This window comes from Ursus americanus, chromosome 12 (assembly GCF_024610735.1).
Source record: "Ursus americanus isolate L20-20 chromosome 12, mUrsAme1.1.p, whole genome shotgun sequence".
NCBI lineage: Eukaryota > Metazoa > Chordata > Mammalia > Carnivora > Ursidae > Ursus > Ursus americanus.
In genome coordinates, this window is record NC_142138.1 from 53,250,467 (window position 1) to 53,266,709 (window position 16,243).

At 36.5% G+C, this 16,243-nt stretch overlaps 1 protein-coding gene across 4 annotated transcripts in view; it reads left to right on the forward strand.

The window, feature by feature from the left end:
- The window catches only part of RNPC3 (RNA binding region (RNP1, RRM) containing 3), an 84,693-nt gene that overhangs the window by 50,144 nt on the left and 18,306 nt on the right, over positions 1 to 16,243 (forward strand). Inside the window, exon 17 of one of the 4 annotated variants that reach the window (XR_015726380.1) lies at positions 1,399 to 1,421. The exons of 2 other annotated variants lie outside the window; for them this stretch is intronic. The gene's annotated coding sequence lies outside the window, so the exon portion shown is untranslated. Of the gene's footprint in view, positions 1 to 1,398; positions 1,422 to 16,243 lie in introns of those variants that run through there. One more of the 4 variants, XR_015726377.1, reaches the window with a different exon arrangement.

Sequence of the window (16,243 nt, forward strand, 5' to 3'; positions counted from 1 at the left end):
GAACCAATTTGCATTCCCACCAACAAGGTACAAGGGCACACTTTTCTGAACATTCTTGCCAACACTCATTATCTTTTGTCTTCTTCATGATAATTATTCTAGCAGGGTAAGGTGATACCTCATTGTGCTTTTGATTTGCATTTCCGTGTTCATTCCTAATTTTGACCGTCTTTTCATGCACCTGTTGACAATTTGGATGTCTTCTTTGGAAAAACATCTATTTAGTTATGCCACACAATTTAATTTAATTTAATTAGTTAAATTAGATGGTTTGGTTTTTCATTATTGAGTTATGTGAGTTCTTCATACATTTTGAATATTAAATATATTCTGATCTGGGGTTTACAATTTTTACCCAATTCTATAGATTGTATTTTAGTTTTGTTCATTGTTTCCTTGCTGTGCAAAAGCTTTTAAGTTTGATGTAGTCCCATTTGTTGATTTTTGTTTTTGTTGTTTGTGCTTTTGGTGTCGTATCCAAAAATTCATTGCCAAGACCAATGTCAAGGAGATTCTTCCCTACAGTTTCTTTTAGTAGTTTTATATGATCATGTCTTATGTTTAAATCTTTGATCCATTTTGAATTAGTTTTTGTGCATGGTGTAAGATAGGGGTCCAATTTCATTGTTCTAATGCGTTTTTCCAGTTTCCTAGTACCATTTGTCAAAGATCCTATCCTTTCCCCATTGGGTGTTCTTGGCTCCCTTGTGGAACAGTAGTTGACCATAAACTCAGGGGTTTAATTCTGAACTTCCTATTCTGTTTTGTTGGTCTGGGTGCCTATTTTATGTGAAGATCATACTGTTCTTATTACTATAGCTTTGTAATATAGTTTGAAATCAGGAAGTGTGGTAATTCCTGCTCTGTTCTTTTTCTTCATGATTGTTTGGCTATTATGAATAGTCTTTTATGAATCCACACAAATTTTAGGATTTTTTTTCTATTTCTGTGAAGAATGCCATTGGTATTTTGATGGAGATTACATTGAATCTATAGATGACTTTGGATAGTATTGACATTTTAACAGTATTCTTTCTACCCATGAAAAAAGAATGATTTTCCATTTTTTGGTATCATCTTCAGTTTCTTTCAGGAAAGTCTTGTCCTTTTTGTTGTACGGATCTTTCATGTGGTTTGATTTCTTCCTAAGTTATTTTATTGTTTCTGATACTACTTTGAATGGCATAGTTCATTTTTTCTCAGATGTTCATTATTAGTGCAACGGATTTCTACATGTTGATTTTGTATCCCACAGCTTTATGAAATTGATTAGTTCCAGCAGTTTTTGAGCCGAGTATTTGTGATTTTTTTTATATATGAAATTATATCATCTGGAAATAGTGACAGTTATCCTCCTTACTTTACAATTTGGCTGACTTTTCTTTCTTTTTCTTACAGGACTAGCCGGGACTTCTAGTACTATATCAAATGAGTGGTGAGAGTGGACATCCCTGTCTTGTTCTCCATCTTAGAGTTTTCAGTTTTTTTCCATTGAGTGTAGTTTTAGCTGTGGGTTTGTCATATGGCTCTTATCGTGTTGAGGTATATTCCTTCTATACCTCATCTGCTGAGGGTTTGAATCATGAAAGGATGTTGTATTTTATTAAATACTTTTTCTGTATCTACTAAGATGATCATGTAACTTTGGTCTTTCATGTTATGAATGTGATATCTTACTCATTGATTTGCATATGTTGAACCATGCTTGCACCCCAGGGATAAATCCCACTTGGTCGTGATGTATATTCTTTGATGTGTTCTTCATTTTGGTTTGCTAATATTTTGTCAATAATTTTTGCATTTATATCCATCAGGGATATTAGTATATAGTTTTCTTGTGGCATCCTTATCTAGCCTTGGCATTGGAGTAATGCTGGCCTCATAGAAAGCATTTGGAAGGGTTCGCTTTTCAATTTTTTGGAAAAGTTTGAGAAGGATGGATATTAATTCTCCATTAAATGTCTGATAGAATTTACAAGTGAAGTCATCTAGGCCTTGGGTTTTCTGTGTTGAGAGGTTTCTGATTATTGACTCAATCTTTTTACTCATTGTTGGTCTGTTCATATTTCTTCCTGATTCAGTATTGTAGCTTGTGTCTATCTAGAAATTTACTCATTTCTTCTAGGTTATCTATTTGTTGACATATAATTTTTCGTAGCAGTGTCTTATGATTGTATGTATTTCTGTAGTATCAGCTGCAGGGTCTCCACTTTCATTTCTAATTTTCATCATTTCAGTTTCTTTCTTTTCTTAGTTAGCTAGCCAAAGTTTTTCAATTTTTTCTTTACCTTGTCAAAACAAAACAAAACAAAACAACAACAACAAACAGCTCTTAGTTTCATTAACCCTCTCTGTTGTTTTTCTGGTCTCTATTTCATTTATTTCTACTCTGATCCTTATTGTTTCCTTTCTTCTGCTACTTTGGGCTTCATTTATTCTTCTGTTTCTCGTTCCTTGAGATATAAAGTTTGGTTGTTTATTTGAAATCTTTAAATTTCTTGATATATGCATCTATCACTATAAACTTTCCTCTCAGAACTGCTTTTGCTGCATCCCATAAATTTTGATGTATTCCCATTTTCATGTTTATTGAGATAATTTTTATTTTCATTTTGATTTTTTGACTCAGATGTTCAGAAGTATATTGTTTAGCTTCCACATTTTTGTAGATTTTTCAGCTTTCCTCTCGTTGATTTTTATCACGTGTGGTAGGAAAAGATGGCATAATTTCAGTCTTATGTTTGCTAAGGTATGATCTGTCCTGGAGAATGTTCCATATGTACTTGAGAGGAATGTATAATCTGCTGCTGTTGGATGGAATATTCTATATATGTTATGTCCATTTATTCTAATGTATGGTTCGATTCCATTGTTTCCTTATTGATTTTCTGTCTAGATGATGTATTCATTGCTGATAGTGGCGTATTGAAGTCCCTTACTAGTCTTCTTTTTTATTTTTAAGATTTTATTTATTTATTTGTTAGAGAGAGAGAGAGAGAGAGTGCACAAGGAGGGGGAGCGGCAGGCAGAGGGAGAAGCAGTCTCCCTGCTGAGCAAGGAGCTCAGTGCTGTACTGGATTCCAGGGTCCTGGGATCATGACCAGAGCCGAAGGCAGATGTTTAACCCACTGAGTCACGCAGGCATCCCTGAAGTCCCTTACTATTCTTGTTATCCATTTCTCCCTTTAGATCTATTAGTATTTGCTTAATATATTTCAGTATTCCAATGTTGGGTGCATATATATTTACAATTATTTTATTTTCTTGATGTGTTGACCCCTTTATCATTATACAGTGACCTTCTTTGTCTCTTATTACAGTTTTTGGCTTGAAGTCTGTTTTGTCTGATATAAGTATGGCTATCCCTACTATCTTTTGGTTTTCTTTGCATGGAATATCTTCTTCCATTCCTTTTCTTTGAGCCTGTATGTGTCTTTTGAATTTAAATGAGTCTCTTATAGGTAGCATATAGTTAGGACTTGTTTTTTTAATCCATCCATTCACTCTATTGGTGAATTCTATTGGTGAATTCAATCCATTAACACTTAGAATGATAATTGATATGTGAGGACTTTTACTGCTGCCATCTTGTCATTTGCCTTCTGATGGTTTTATATATCCATTGTTCCTTTTCCCCTGTTTTTTTTTTCTTTGAAGATTTAATTGATTTATTTGACAGAGAGAGACAGCCAGGGAGAAGGGGAACACAAGCAGGGGAGTGGGATTGGAAGAAGAAGGCTCTCAGCGGAGGAGCCTGATGTGGGGCTTAATCCCGGAACGCTGGGATCACACCCTGAGCCAAAGGCAGATGCTTAACGACTGAGCCACCCAGGCACCCCCCTTTTCCCCTGTTTTTGCCTACATTTGTAAATTGGTGTTTTTTTTTACCCCGGTGATTTCTTCAGTCTCTCCTTTTTAAATGTTTATGACTCTAGTCTAGATTTTTTTGTGGTTGCAATAAGGCTTATGTAAAACATCTTATAATAAAATAGTTCTTTTTATACTGATAGCAACTTACGTTTTTTGGGGTGCTTTAGAATTTCCACCCTTTTACTCCTCCCCTTATACTTTTTTTTTCATGCCACTGTCCAGCTTAAATTTTTTCCCTTTTATATTTTGATGTCACAGTTTACCTCATTTTATGCTGTGAATTCATTAACAAACTATAATAGCTATAATTATTTTAATGCTCTTTTTCTTTCATCTTTATACTATGGTTAAGTGATTTACTCACCATTCTAGTATAGAGTTCAGCCTTCTAATTCTGTTTTTCACCTTTGCCAGACTGTTGTGTACTTTCACATGCTTTGTGTCACTAATTAGCATCATCTTTTCATTTTAGTTCAGCGTTTCTTGCAAGGCAGTTCTAATGGTGGTGAACTCTTTCAGTTCAGCCTTTGATTGTCTGGGAAGTGTTTATTTCTCCTTCATATCTGAAGGATAACTTTTCCAGATACCATATTCTTAGCTGTCAATTTTTATCTTGTAATACTTTAAATATTTCCTTCTGTTCTCACCTGTGCTATAGAGTGTGTGCTGAAAATTCCACTGATAGTTAAATGGGAGTTTTTTGGTCAATTATTTTCTTTTTCCCCCCCGGCCTCCTTTAAGATTATTATAACTAATTTTTGACAGTTTTGTTATAAAGTGTCTTGGAAATGGTCTTTCTGCATTGAAATAATAGGGTGTTCTAGCTTTGTGGACTCGTATGTTCAGTTTCTTCCCCAGGTTTGGAAAGGTCGCAGCTATTATATCTTTAAATAACTCTCTGCCCCCTTCTCTCTCTCTTTTTCTGGTACACTAATTATTCTATCTTCTTTTCTGATAGAATCTGATAGCACTCATGGGGTTTCTTCACTTTTTAAAAATCTTAGTCTTCTGTCTTCTACTGACTGAATCATGTCTAAATTCCTATCTTCCAATTTGCTTATACTTTCTTCCTTCTTATCTGCCCTGTTACCTAGGCTCTCCAATGCAGTCTTCATTTCATTGTATGACTTCTTCAGCTCCAGAATTTCTGTTTTGGTTTGTTGTTTGTTTTTAATGTCAGTCATTTGGTAGAGAACTCATTCTGTTCATTCGTTTCATTCCAGAGTTCATTAAATTACCTTTCTCGGTTTTCTTGTAGCCCGTTACATTTCTTCATAAAATTTTTTGAATTCTCTATCAGTTTCATCTCAATATTTTGTGTCTTTAAGTTCAATATATGGAGAATTATTTTCTTTTCATGATATCATATTCCTTTGATTTTTCATTATGTCTGACAATATATGTCTCTGATTTTACATTTGAAATAGCAAACACCTTTCTTAAGAATTTGTGCAATTTGGCTGTTACAGCTCAACAGGATACCAATTAGAAGAGTTTCTTTTGTAGTCCAGAAGGTGGCACTAAAGCTAAAGTTTTTGGTGTCTCCTATGGAAGATGGCTCTTGGGATGAAGTATGCAAAAAGAGCAGGAAGCAGAATTGGGGGAGATGTGGACTTAGCCTCTGGAACTTTGGGGGTGCCTAGAGACCAGTAGGTGGATCCTAGTGTAGGGAACTTCAAGAGATCCATGCACAGACCTACAGAGGAAATCCTGAAGCATACAGAAGGAAGTATGTTCCTTCAGTGCCATTTCATACTCCTTGTCTGCCTCTTTCCCTTCCCTCCCTTCCCCAAAGTCGTGGAGGTCCCTCCTTGGAACTCTTGTATCACAGGAGAGAAACAAGCCATTCAGCTGCAACCCACATGCAGCTAGGTAGTGTGTCACTTCTTTCACTTATCACTTCCTCTGCCAGAGAGGTAGCTCCTTCTGTTGCCCAAAGCCCAGAGTGTTCCACTGTTGCCCTGGAGAGGGAGGCTGCCTCAGTGGGTTCCTCCCTGTCCTCTGCCTCCGAGCTCACCTCTGTGCCACTCTGATGGTGTGCCAGGTTCTCCTGTCAGGCTGACTGGACCTCCACAGATTCTCTGTCTCCCATGAGTATCTATCCACTTGTGTACTCTCCAGGTTCCTCTTCTCCACTCAGGGCAAGTGCAGGTGGAGCAGGTTCACCAACTGCCCTGAATCCACAGTCCCCTTTGTGATCCTATCCACTTACTTCTGGATGCACAAGTAGATAGACATTTCCTAGGTGTTCTGGTGTAATGCAGAGGCACTTTAATTCAGTTCTAGATGACTAATTCATTGTAATCAGAGAGGGGAGGAAAAAGGAAACACTCACACCACCATGATGCTGACATCACTGTCAATTTTTTTAAGTTTTCATTTGTTCAGTGTCATTTTTGTATCATTCCTAGGTCTTTTTTTTATATTAATAAAGTAAGAGAATTCGATTTAGCTAACTGGTTCCAAATTGAAAAAAAAAGATAAAATAATATATTAACAGTAGTTTTTTATGAAAGTGAATTGAATGACTTTTATACAAAAATATGTTTTTATATGATATTTTTAGAATTTCTGATTACTTAGAGTGCAAAATCTGGAAACCATTGGACTAGCTTATTCCAGTAGTCTCTTTCAATATTAATGTTTTCCAATCTTATGATTTATTCTTTCTTCCTACATCCTATGAGAAAAAAAATATCAAATAGAATGAGAATCAAAGAGCTAAAGGGAACTTAATGGTTGTATCAATCAGGATAGAATAGGTTTTGTTATTGCAATAATAAAAACCCGAATTCTCAGTGGCTTACGATAGTCAAGTTTATTTCTTATGTTTACCTTAGATCAACAAGGAGAATCTTATTAGTCACTTTACAATCTGTCACTGAAACTTCGTTTTGGTACACGTTTTAACAATCACAGAGGCCCCAGAAGAAAACATAGTACTTTTGCTTTTATTTCATTGCCAAAGCAAATGACATGGACATTCCCAAATTCAACAGGACAAGATGTCTGTTTCACGGGCAGGGAGGAGCACTGAATATTTATGAATAATAATATGTTCTGTGGGTGTGAGAATCTGAATAAGAACTGTAACAGGGTGCCTAGCTGGCTCAGTTGGCTAAGCAGCTGACTCTTGATATTGGCTCAGGTCGTGATCTGAGGGTGTGGGATCAAGCCCCATGTTGGTAACGCCAGCTTAAGATTCTCTTTCTCCCTCTCCCTCTCCCTCTTGTGCTCATGCTCTCTCTCTCTCTCTAAAACAAACACCCCCCCAAAATAATAACACATTGTAACAGAGAAATATTAATTTTGTTTAATGTAAAAATTTGAAAAACAGGAAATATGAGACGAACCCTTACTAGTTTTGCGATTTTCTAAACATATTAATATTAGCTAAACAGAAATTTCCAGATTCTAAAAAATCTTCACATAAAGTATTTTATTTTTTTACAACTCATTAATGGAGACTGATGAGCCTGAGGAGTGGCTTGAACTCACTATAAAGTGCTTGATTTTGAGTTTCAGTCTCAGCATTTACTGAAATTTGACCTGGACAAATGACCTTACTTAACGTACTTCAGTTCCCATCTTTAAAACTGGGTAGAATCATAACTCTATCTTGCATTTATGTTTATGTGAGGAATCATAGTGATAATACACTGAAATGGCACAGAGTTACACTCAATACATATTGTTAGTTGTTTTTAGTTATTTTTGTGTTTCTATCATATTTATCAATAATACTATTACCCGCATTTTCCAACTGAGACCTAAATGCAATCTATGGGCTGTGTTTTCTCTAAGGTTCACATAGTAGATGGCAAAACTCAGATTCAAAATTAGATTTTTGGTTTAGAGACTTTGTTTACATCCTAGTCACACTTATTTAATCTGACACAATCATTTTAATCTGTGCCTTAAGGTTATTTCACCAAAACACTTTCCTACAGGGGCGCCTGGGTGGCTCAGTCCTTAAGCGTCTGCTTCAGCTCAGGTCATGATCCCAGAGTCCTGGGATCAAGGCCCATATTGGGTTCCCTGCTCAGAGGGAAGCCTGCTTCTCCCTCTCCCACTCCCCCTGCTTGTGTTCCCTCTGTCGCTGTCTCTCTCTTGCTGTCAAATAAATAAATAAAATCTTTAAGAAAAAATTTTCTTACAATTGCTGTAGATGGTTCAGGAAAAAAAAGACTAATTGAGATTGGGAGAGGATAATGAGAAAGAGAAAGGAAGAGAGAAAGCAAAGAGAAAGAGAAAGCAAACAACTGAAAAGGTACAGTGTATTTGGAAGAGGTGGCAGGGCAGCCCACTGAGCAGAGGAGAGAAGACAGTGGTTTGTTCAGGAATCAGGAGTGATATTAGCCAATCAAGTATCACTGCAGAGCTCACATTAGACTTTTCTTTTACAGATTAGGTTTGCAGAATTGGGGAGAGTTGTAAGAGTACCTATTGAAAAAAAAAAGATTATAGGAAATGTACAAAGCCCTAAATTCAGCATTATTTCCCTCACTGAAGAGAAGGCAAAACAAGAACTGTGCTATTTTTAGTCTATAATTGAAAAGACTGACCTGTGAATTTGAGAGTTTGCTGATTTAAACAAGTGATGTGGTAAGTTATTTTAATGTTTTATGAGTATCTAGCAGTCCCTACACCTCACTTTTTGTCTTGAAATAAATGGTTTCTGTCATATGATTTGATATTGTTCAAAGGTTCACAGTCTATTTTAGGTTTGTTGACATCTCAAGTTTGTTTCCAGTGGCACAAAAAGTGCTATTTGTGTTTGAAGTGTGTCTGAGCCTTGGCTCAAAATATTTCTCTCATTTAAGAAATCTGATAGGCAAACTGGATTATATTTGCCTCTTTTCTCTAACCTTCACACATGATTTATTATCTTAAGCTCAGTTTCATTTTCTTGTTTTACTTTTCTTTCCTTTTTTGGGAGGGGTGGATAGAGAGCTTGTGGGAGACATTTTGGAGAAATTTATACATGATTCAATGCATGATTTAGAGGAATTATCATTTTTTCAGTAAGAGAAACCACTAACTTGACCAAATACTGTAGTAATAATACTACCTAAAGCTCTAGAATATTAAAAACTAGGAAAGTAGAAAAAAAATACTGGGAGATAAATAAAAGTGACAAAATAAGCATAGATGTGACATTTAAGGTATTGCCATTAAGATGTTGAATGATACTTTAATTAAAAAACTTGGTATAAAGATATTTAACTATGAGGTATCTAGGCTAATAACTACAAATGGTAAGAGTAGATAACTTGTCTCTTCTTGGTTAATGTTCATTTCCATGTTAAAAAATATATTACTATCTGCCTGAGATGCAAGGCTGCTTTGGATGGAGGAAAAGAACACTGTCATAGGTAATACTGATATAGGTAACTGACATTTATGTAAGTATGAAGAATGCTCTAGAAATAGATACTAGTTTTTTGACTACTACTTTTTACCTAACGTTTTAATAGAGCTCCTTTATTCTATTATTGACATGGTATGATTTAAGTAGACTTTAAGCTGAATCACTAAATTTATGATATTTCATGTGTTAAGAGAAATCCTGGATTTATTCTAGAGCCTTTCCCCTATGATGTCATTTATATTGTGGATATTAAATAAAATAACAAATATCTCAATATGGATTGAGAAAAAAATACTTGAGAACACCAGAAACTAGCCAACTTATGGAGAAGTCTAAGTTAATAGTATTTTTTGTATTATTATGTTTTATTGGCACTTCAAAAATAAATACTTCTTAAGGACTATTGCTTTGGTGATAGGATATTAGCAAATGTCCTAGTTTATATTTTTAAGGAACTCCCAATACATCTCACTTGACATATTCTAGTAGCCCTTAAAGCTTTAAAATAGAAAGAAGTTTCCTCTTTGTAAGGCAATCCAGGCAATATGAGATGTGGGCAACAGAGCACGGATATTAGTATTAATAACTGTGAATATCTTCTCTGAGGAGAACAATTTTAGGAAATCCATAATGGGAAGTAGACATTACAACTATTCCAAGTTCTTGTATTTTGTTTTGTTATTTTTTAAAAAATATTTTATTTATTTGAGAGAAAAGGAGCACCAGTGGGGGTAAGGGACTGAGGGAGAGGGAGAAGCAGGCTCCCTCCTGAGCAGGGAGCCAGACATGTGGCTTGATCCCCAGGACCCCAGGATCATGACCTGAGCCAAAGACAGGTGCTTAATTGACTGAGGCATCCAGGTGCCCCTTTTTTATTTTGTTATTGATATGAAAGATGTCAAGGATTTGTTTACACATTTTACTTAACAAGATATAAAGACTCTTTAGTTGTCTTAATGCCTCTGCTATGGAGTTTATAGCTCTTTAGATTGATTGAGATGAAAATTCAGATTAAATGAGAAAATCTATGACAATGACTGACCTCTGATAGGAGATTATTGTATAATTGTATGCATCTACCTATGCTGGGTTGCTAGTAAAATTTCTCAATTTATGTCTGCCAGTTATCTATATTTTAAATAACATCCTAAAGTACATGTGAAACAGTATTAAAAACAGTTCAGAGTTAATTTATGTGGCAGGGATGAGAAGTTATTTCAAAATCATCATGGGATCTCCCAGACTCTCTAAAGAGGTTAAAACAACAAGAGAGGAAAAGAAAGGAAAGTGTGGAAAAAGAGCAGGTGGAGAACATGGCTGGCTCCTTCTTACCACTATCAATTCTTGGGCGAGGGCAGGGGTTAAACAAATACTTCTGAGAGTAGAAAGTATTATTAGAATTTGGAAAGAGTGGCATGGAAAGAGAGAATGTCCAAGTGACTAGAAGTGGAAGTGGAAAGAAAGCATGAGTTTAGAGCAGTTTGAATAGTACCAGCAATAAAAATAACAAAGTAATAACAACATTACAGAAACCAGATATTGAGTTTTTAATGTATCATGCACCGGGGTAACAGCTTTATTGGTGTTTATTCACTCAGTCATTATGACAACTTTATGACGTACATATTACTTTCTCTAATTCATAGATAAACTTGAAGAGATTATTTTCCAAAAAAAAAAAAAAGAGATTATTTTCAGGGTCATGCGGATAATAAATGACAAGGTCAAGATTTAAACTGCAGTTTATCTAACACTTAAGGTCATTTTCTTAACATTTGGAAGCGTAAGTCCAGTCTGAAGTTCTAACCATGCTGTTATCTAATTCTCAACTCTTTATCACCATCAGCCCCATATCATCCACTGTCTAGTCAGTCTTCTCTCCTTCTCTCATTCTAATATTCATCTACATCCAGTTAGTTTCTTGTCTTCCTTGCAAATTTAGTCCTTCTTGTTTGTTTTTGAAAACCTTTCTCCGGTGCCTGGGTGGCTCAGTTGGTTAAGCGTCTGCTCTCGGCTCAGGTTATGATCCCAGGGTCCTGGCATCTGAGCAGGGAACCTGCCTCTCCCTCTCCCTTTGCCTGCTGCTCTCTTTGCTTGTGCGCGCGCTCTCTCTCTCTCTGTCTCTGTCAAATAAATAGACAAAATCTTTTAAAAAAGAAAAAGAAAACCTTTCTCTGGTAATGAAACAGCACTTCCTCTTTTAAAGTTACCTCTTTAGATGCTCTCTCTGACCTGCCCTATCATATAGACTGCTGGGCTTTACCCAACATTATAACTTTGGATTCAACATCTCTCTTGCTATCTTGTCAAGTCTTAAGGATCCAGCTCTGCAAGCCTGATAATTCAGCCATATTCACTGACTATCCATACTAGTTGTTTATGCATGGTATCTGCTCTGATTGGTCAGTGTCCGTGCTTAAGTATTTTGTGTGCCATTTCTGAGACTATCATTACTTTATTGAAAATGTCCAAATCCCTCCACTTTTCTCTTCATATTTAATGTTTGTTTATACCTTCAACTCAGTATATCGTGATATTAGTTCTTCAGTTTCCCTAAACCAAGTCTGCCTCTGGATTGCACTATGAATGATGATGGTGTTGTCATTCTTTCATTCACTAAACTTTATTTCTTTAATGATATTCATCCTCTTTAAAGATTTATTTGATTATTTTAGGGGGGGTGTAGGGGCAGAGAGATTTTGAAGCAGACTCTGCGCTGAGCTTGGAGATCCATGTTGGAGCCACCCAGGTGTCCCTGGAATGTAGAGTCTTATGTTACAACAATTTATTGATCACATAAGCTATTATGCTATTTATTTTGCTAGTTTCTATGAATATTAGATAGGAAGTCTACCTTAAGAAGTTTGGTACAGAATGATGGACATGTAAATACTTAGTTATTTACAATATATTCACAATATAAATCAAATACAGCTTAATAATGTCATATAAGTTAAAAAGCTATCATACAGAGGAGTTATTAACTGTGCCTGGGAATATCAGGATAAGCTTCAAAAGACGTTGGTTCAACTGCATTTGGAAGGAAGAATAGTTACTAGATACACAAGGATGTTGGAAGGTGTTAGTTTTGCGACGGGTAAGTGTTAGGGCTGGCACATTTGTGTCTTCTTTCCCCCCAGATTTCCATGTTGAAACCCTAACTCCCAGTGCAATAGTATAAGGCTGTGGGGCCTCTAAGAAGTAATGAGTTGTAGATGAAGTCATGAGAGTGGTGCCCCATGATGGGATCAGTGTCCTTATAAGAAAAGCAAGAGACGGGAGGTCTCTCTGTTTCCACCATAGAAAGATAGAGGAGAAAATGGCTATCTGTGTCCTGGAAGGGGGCTCTCACCAGACACTGAGCTGCCGACCTTTTGATTTCAGGCTTCCCAGCCTCCAGATCTATGAGAAATAAAAATTTGTTGTTTAAGCCACCCAGTCTATGATAATCTTGTTTTAACAACTTGAACTGACTAAGAAAGTAGGACAGATTGTGTTTACATGGTGGGTTAGAAGAAGGAACAAAGGAGAACATTAGGGTTGATAGAGGAGTAATTATGGACCATAGTGTTCTAAGTAACCCTCCCTAAAACTGGCACTTCCTTGTTTTTCTTCATCTTAGTGAATGGTATCACCAAATACCTTTCTGTAATTTTTCTCTTTCCCTCATTCCTCAGCTCTCATCTCTTCAGAAACCTATTGTGCCTTTTGGCTCTGAATTATATCCTGTCCGTGCCCTTAGTCCAAGCCACCCATATCTTTCCTAGACCACCAAAATGTCGAAGTGATCTCCTTACCTCTACTCTTGTCTTCACATAATCCAATTTCTTCATGGCAGCAAGAGTGATTTATTCTATAAAGTATACCAAATTTTCTTAGCTCTGCTTTTTACAGACTCAAAGCCTCTCTCATTACATTCTAGAAGGTCCCTCCTATATTATCTGGCCTACTAGACTTCATATCATTTCAGCCTTCCCTTTATGACACATTGTTTAGCTACACTGTTTTTGTTTTTGTTTTTTTTAAAAGATTTTATGTATTTATTTGACAGACGCAGAGACAGCCAGCGAGAGAGGGAACACAAGCAGGGGCAGTGGGAGAGGAAGAAGTAGGCCCCCAGCAGAAGATCCTGATGTGGGGCTCGATCCCAGAACACGGGGATCATGCCCTGAGCCAAGGCAGACACTTAAAGACTGAGCCACCCAGGCGCCCATCTTTTTTTGTTTTTTTAAATGTGACTTCAGTTTTTTCTTTCCTTGGGCTTTATCTGTTGTCCTTTCCTCTAGATTGCTCTTTCTCTCATCTTCACCATGACTGCCTGCTTCTAATCCTAGCTGAAAATCATTTCCACAGAGAAATCTTCTGACTATCCAGTTTAAAATACCTTGATGACAAAGTCACTTTCCAATTTGTTACTGTTAATTCATACTAGTTCTTATTGACATCTTCAGTTGTTTTATTACTATTATTTACTCATATATTTTCTTTCTTTTCCCTTTCTTTTCCTTTTCCTAAATTTTTTTTTTAATGATTTTTTATTATATTATGTTAGTCACCATACAGTACATCCCCGGTTCCTTTTCCTAAATTTTTATACAAATTCTAGTTAGTTAACATATAGTGTAATATTGGTTTCAGGAGTAGAAATCAGTGGTTCATCACTTAACATACAACACCCTGTGCTCATCATAACAAGTGCCTTCCGTAATGCCCCTCATCCATCTAGGCCATCCCACACCCACCTCCCTCCCCCCTCACTTTGTTCTGTAATGTGAAGAATCTCTTATGGTTTGTTTCCCTCTCCCCTCTTTTTTCCCCCTTCCGTATGGTCATCTGTTCTATTTCTTTTTTAAAAATTTATTTTATTTTTAAAAATTCAATTAATTAATTAATTAATTAGAGAGAGAGAGTGCAGAAAAAGAGAAAGCACAAGCGGAGGTGAGGGGCAGAGGGAGAGGGACAAGTAGACTCCCCGCAGAGTAGGGAGCCCAATGCAAGACTCCATCCGAATACCCTGGGATCATGACCTGAATGGAAGGCAGACACTTAAGGGACTGAGGCACCCAGGCGCCCCATCTGTTTTAGTTCTTAAATTCCTCATATGAGTGAAATCATATGATAGTTGTCTTTCTCTGATTGACTTACTTTGCTTAGCATAATAAACTCCAGGTCCATCCGTGTTGTTACAAGTGGCAAAAGATTTCGTTTTTTTTCTAATTTTGTTTAAATCAACTTAGTTAACATATAGTGTAGTATTGGTTTCAGGAGCAGAATTTAGTGATTCATCACTTACATATAACACCCAGTGCTCATCCTAACAAGTTTTCTCTTGAAAACCCATTACCCATCTAGAACATCCCCAACCCACTTCCCCTCCAGCAACCCTCAGTTTGTTCTCTTAACTATACAGTCCCTTATGGTTTGCCTCTCTTTCTGTTTTTATCTTATTTTTTTCCTTTTTTGAAAATTCTGTTCAGTTAGCCAAAATATAGTACCTCACTAGTTTTTGATGTAGCGTTCAACGATTCATTAGTTGTGTATAACACCCAGCGCTCATCACAATATGTGCCCTCCTTAATACCCATCACCTGGTTACCACATCCCCCCACCCTCCTCCCTTCTATAACCCTCAGTTTGTTTCTTGGAGTCCAGAGTCTCTCATGCTTTGTCTCCCTCTCTGATTTCTTCCCATTCAGTTTTCCTTCTCTTCCCTTGTGGTCCTCCACACTGTTCCTTATGTTCCACATAGGAGTGAAACCATATGATAATTGTCTTTCTCTGCTTGACTTATTTTACTTAGCATAACCCATTCTAGTTCCATCCACTTTGTTGCAAATGGCAAGATTTCATTCTTTTTTATGGCTAACATTCCATTGTGTGTGTGTGTGTACCGTAACACACGATACACACACACACACACACACACACACACACACACACACACACACATATATATTATACCACTTCTCTATCCATTCATCAGTCGATGGACATTTGGGCTTTTTCCATAGGTTGGCTGTTGTTGATAATGCTGCTAACTGCCTAGGGGTTCATGTACCCCTTTGAATCTGCATTTGTGTATCGTTTGGGTAAATACCTAGTAGCGAAATTGCTGGATCATAGGGTAGTTCTATTTTTAACTTTTTGAGGAACCTCCATACTGTTTTCCTACAGTAGTTGCACCTGTTTTTATTTCCACCAACAGTGTAAGAGGGTTCCCCTTTCTCTGCCTCTTTGCCAACACCTGTTGTTTCTTGTGTTGTTAATTTTAGCCATTGTGACAGGTGTGAGGTGATATCTAATTATAGTTTTGATTTGTATTTCCCTGATGGTCAGTGATGTTGAGCATTCCTATATTTTCTTTCCACAATAGAATGTAAGCTCCTTGAGAGTAAGAATCCTGTTTTATTCATCACTGTATCCTGAATACATCCACATGCTTAGCAAAGAGCAGCATTCAGTTCATGCTTGTCGGGTTAATGGATTACGTTTTCCCCACCTGTACTAGTATTCTCTTTTATAGGTTTTTACTTACATTCAGACGGAAATGGGACTGAATTCATCAATTTAGTGTCCTATTGGGTAGGAGAGATATTTAGCTATAAGAAAAAAAATCCAAACACTCTACTGCTATAGCCTTTGCACTAAGCACATGATTTGATGGAGGTGGGAAACGGGTCTGTTTCTTCAATTCATGGGCATTCAACTTCCAAATGGTTTCTTAAATGTTAATGTAGAAACTTAACTAAAAATTAGAATTGGTGGTGTAAAAATAGAACTGAATTGAGTATCCTTTTCCTTTTTGAAATTGAAACACTATAATGTTTGCAAATAGATGGTCAAGGCAATGTTTTGACTAAAAATTCCGTTGGCTCTGATTGTGATTTTCCTTTTATCAGTGAAGGACTTAGGAAATAAACCCTAATGCTAATTAAATAATACATGATTAAGGATTCTTTACATATAAACTGCCAGAGGTTTAAAAAGGTTAATATTCTCTCC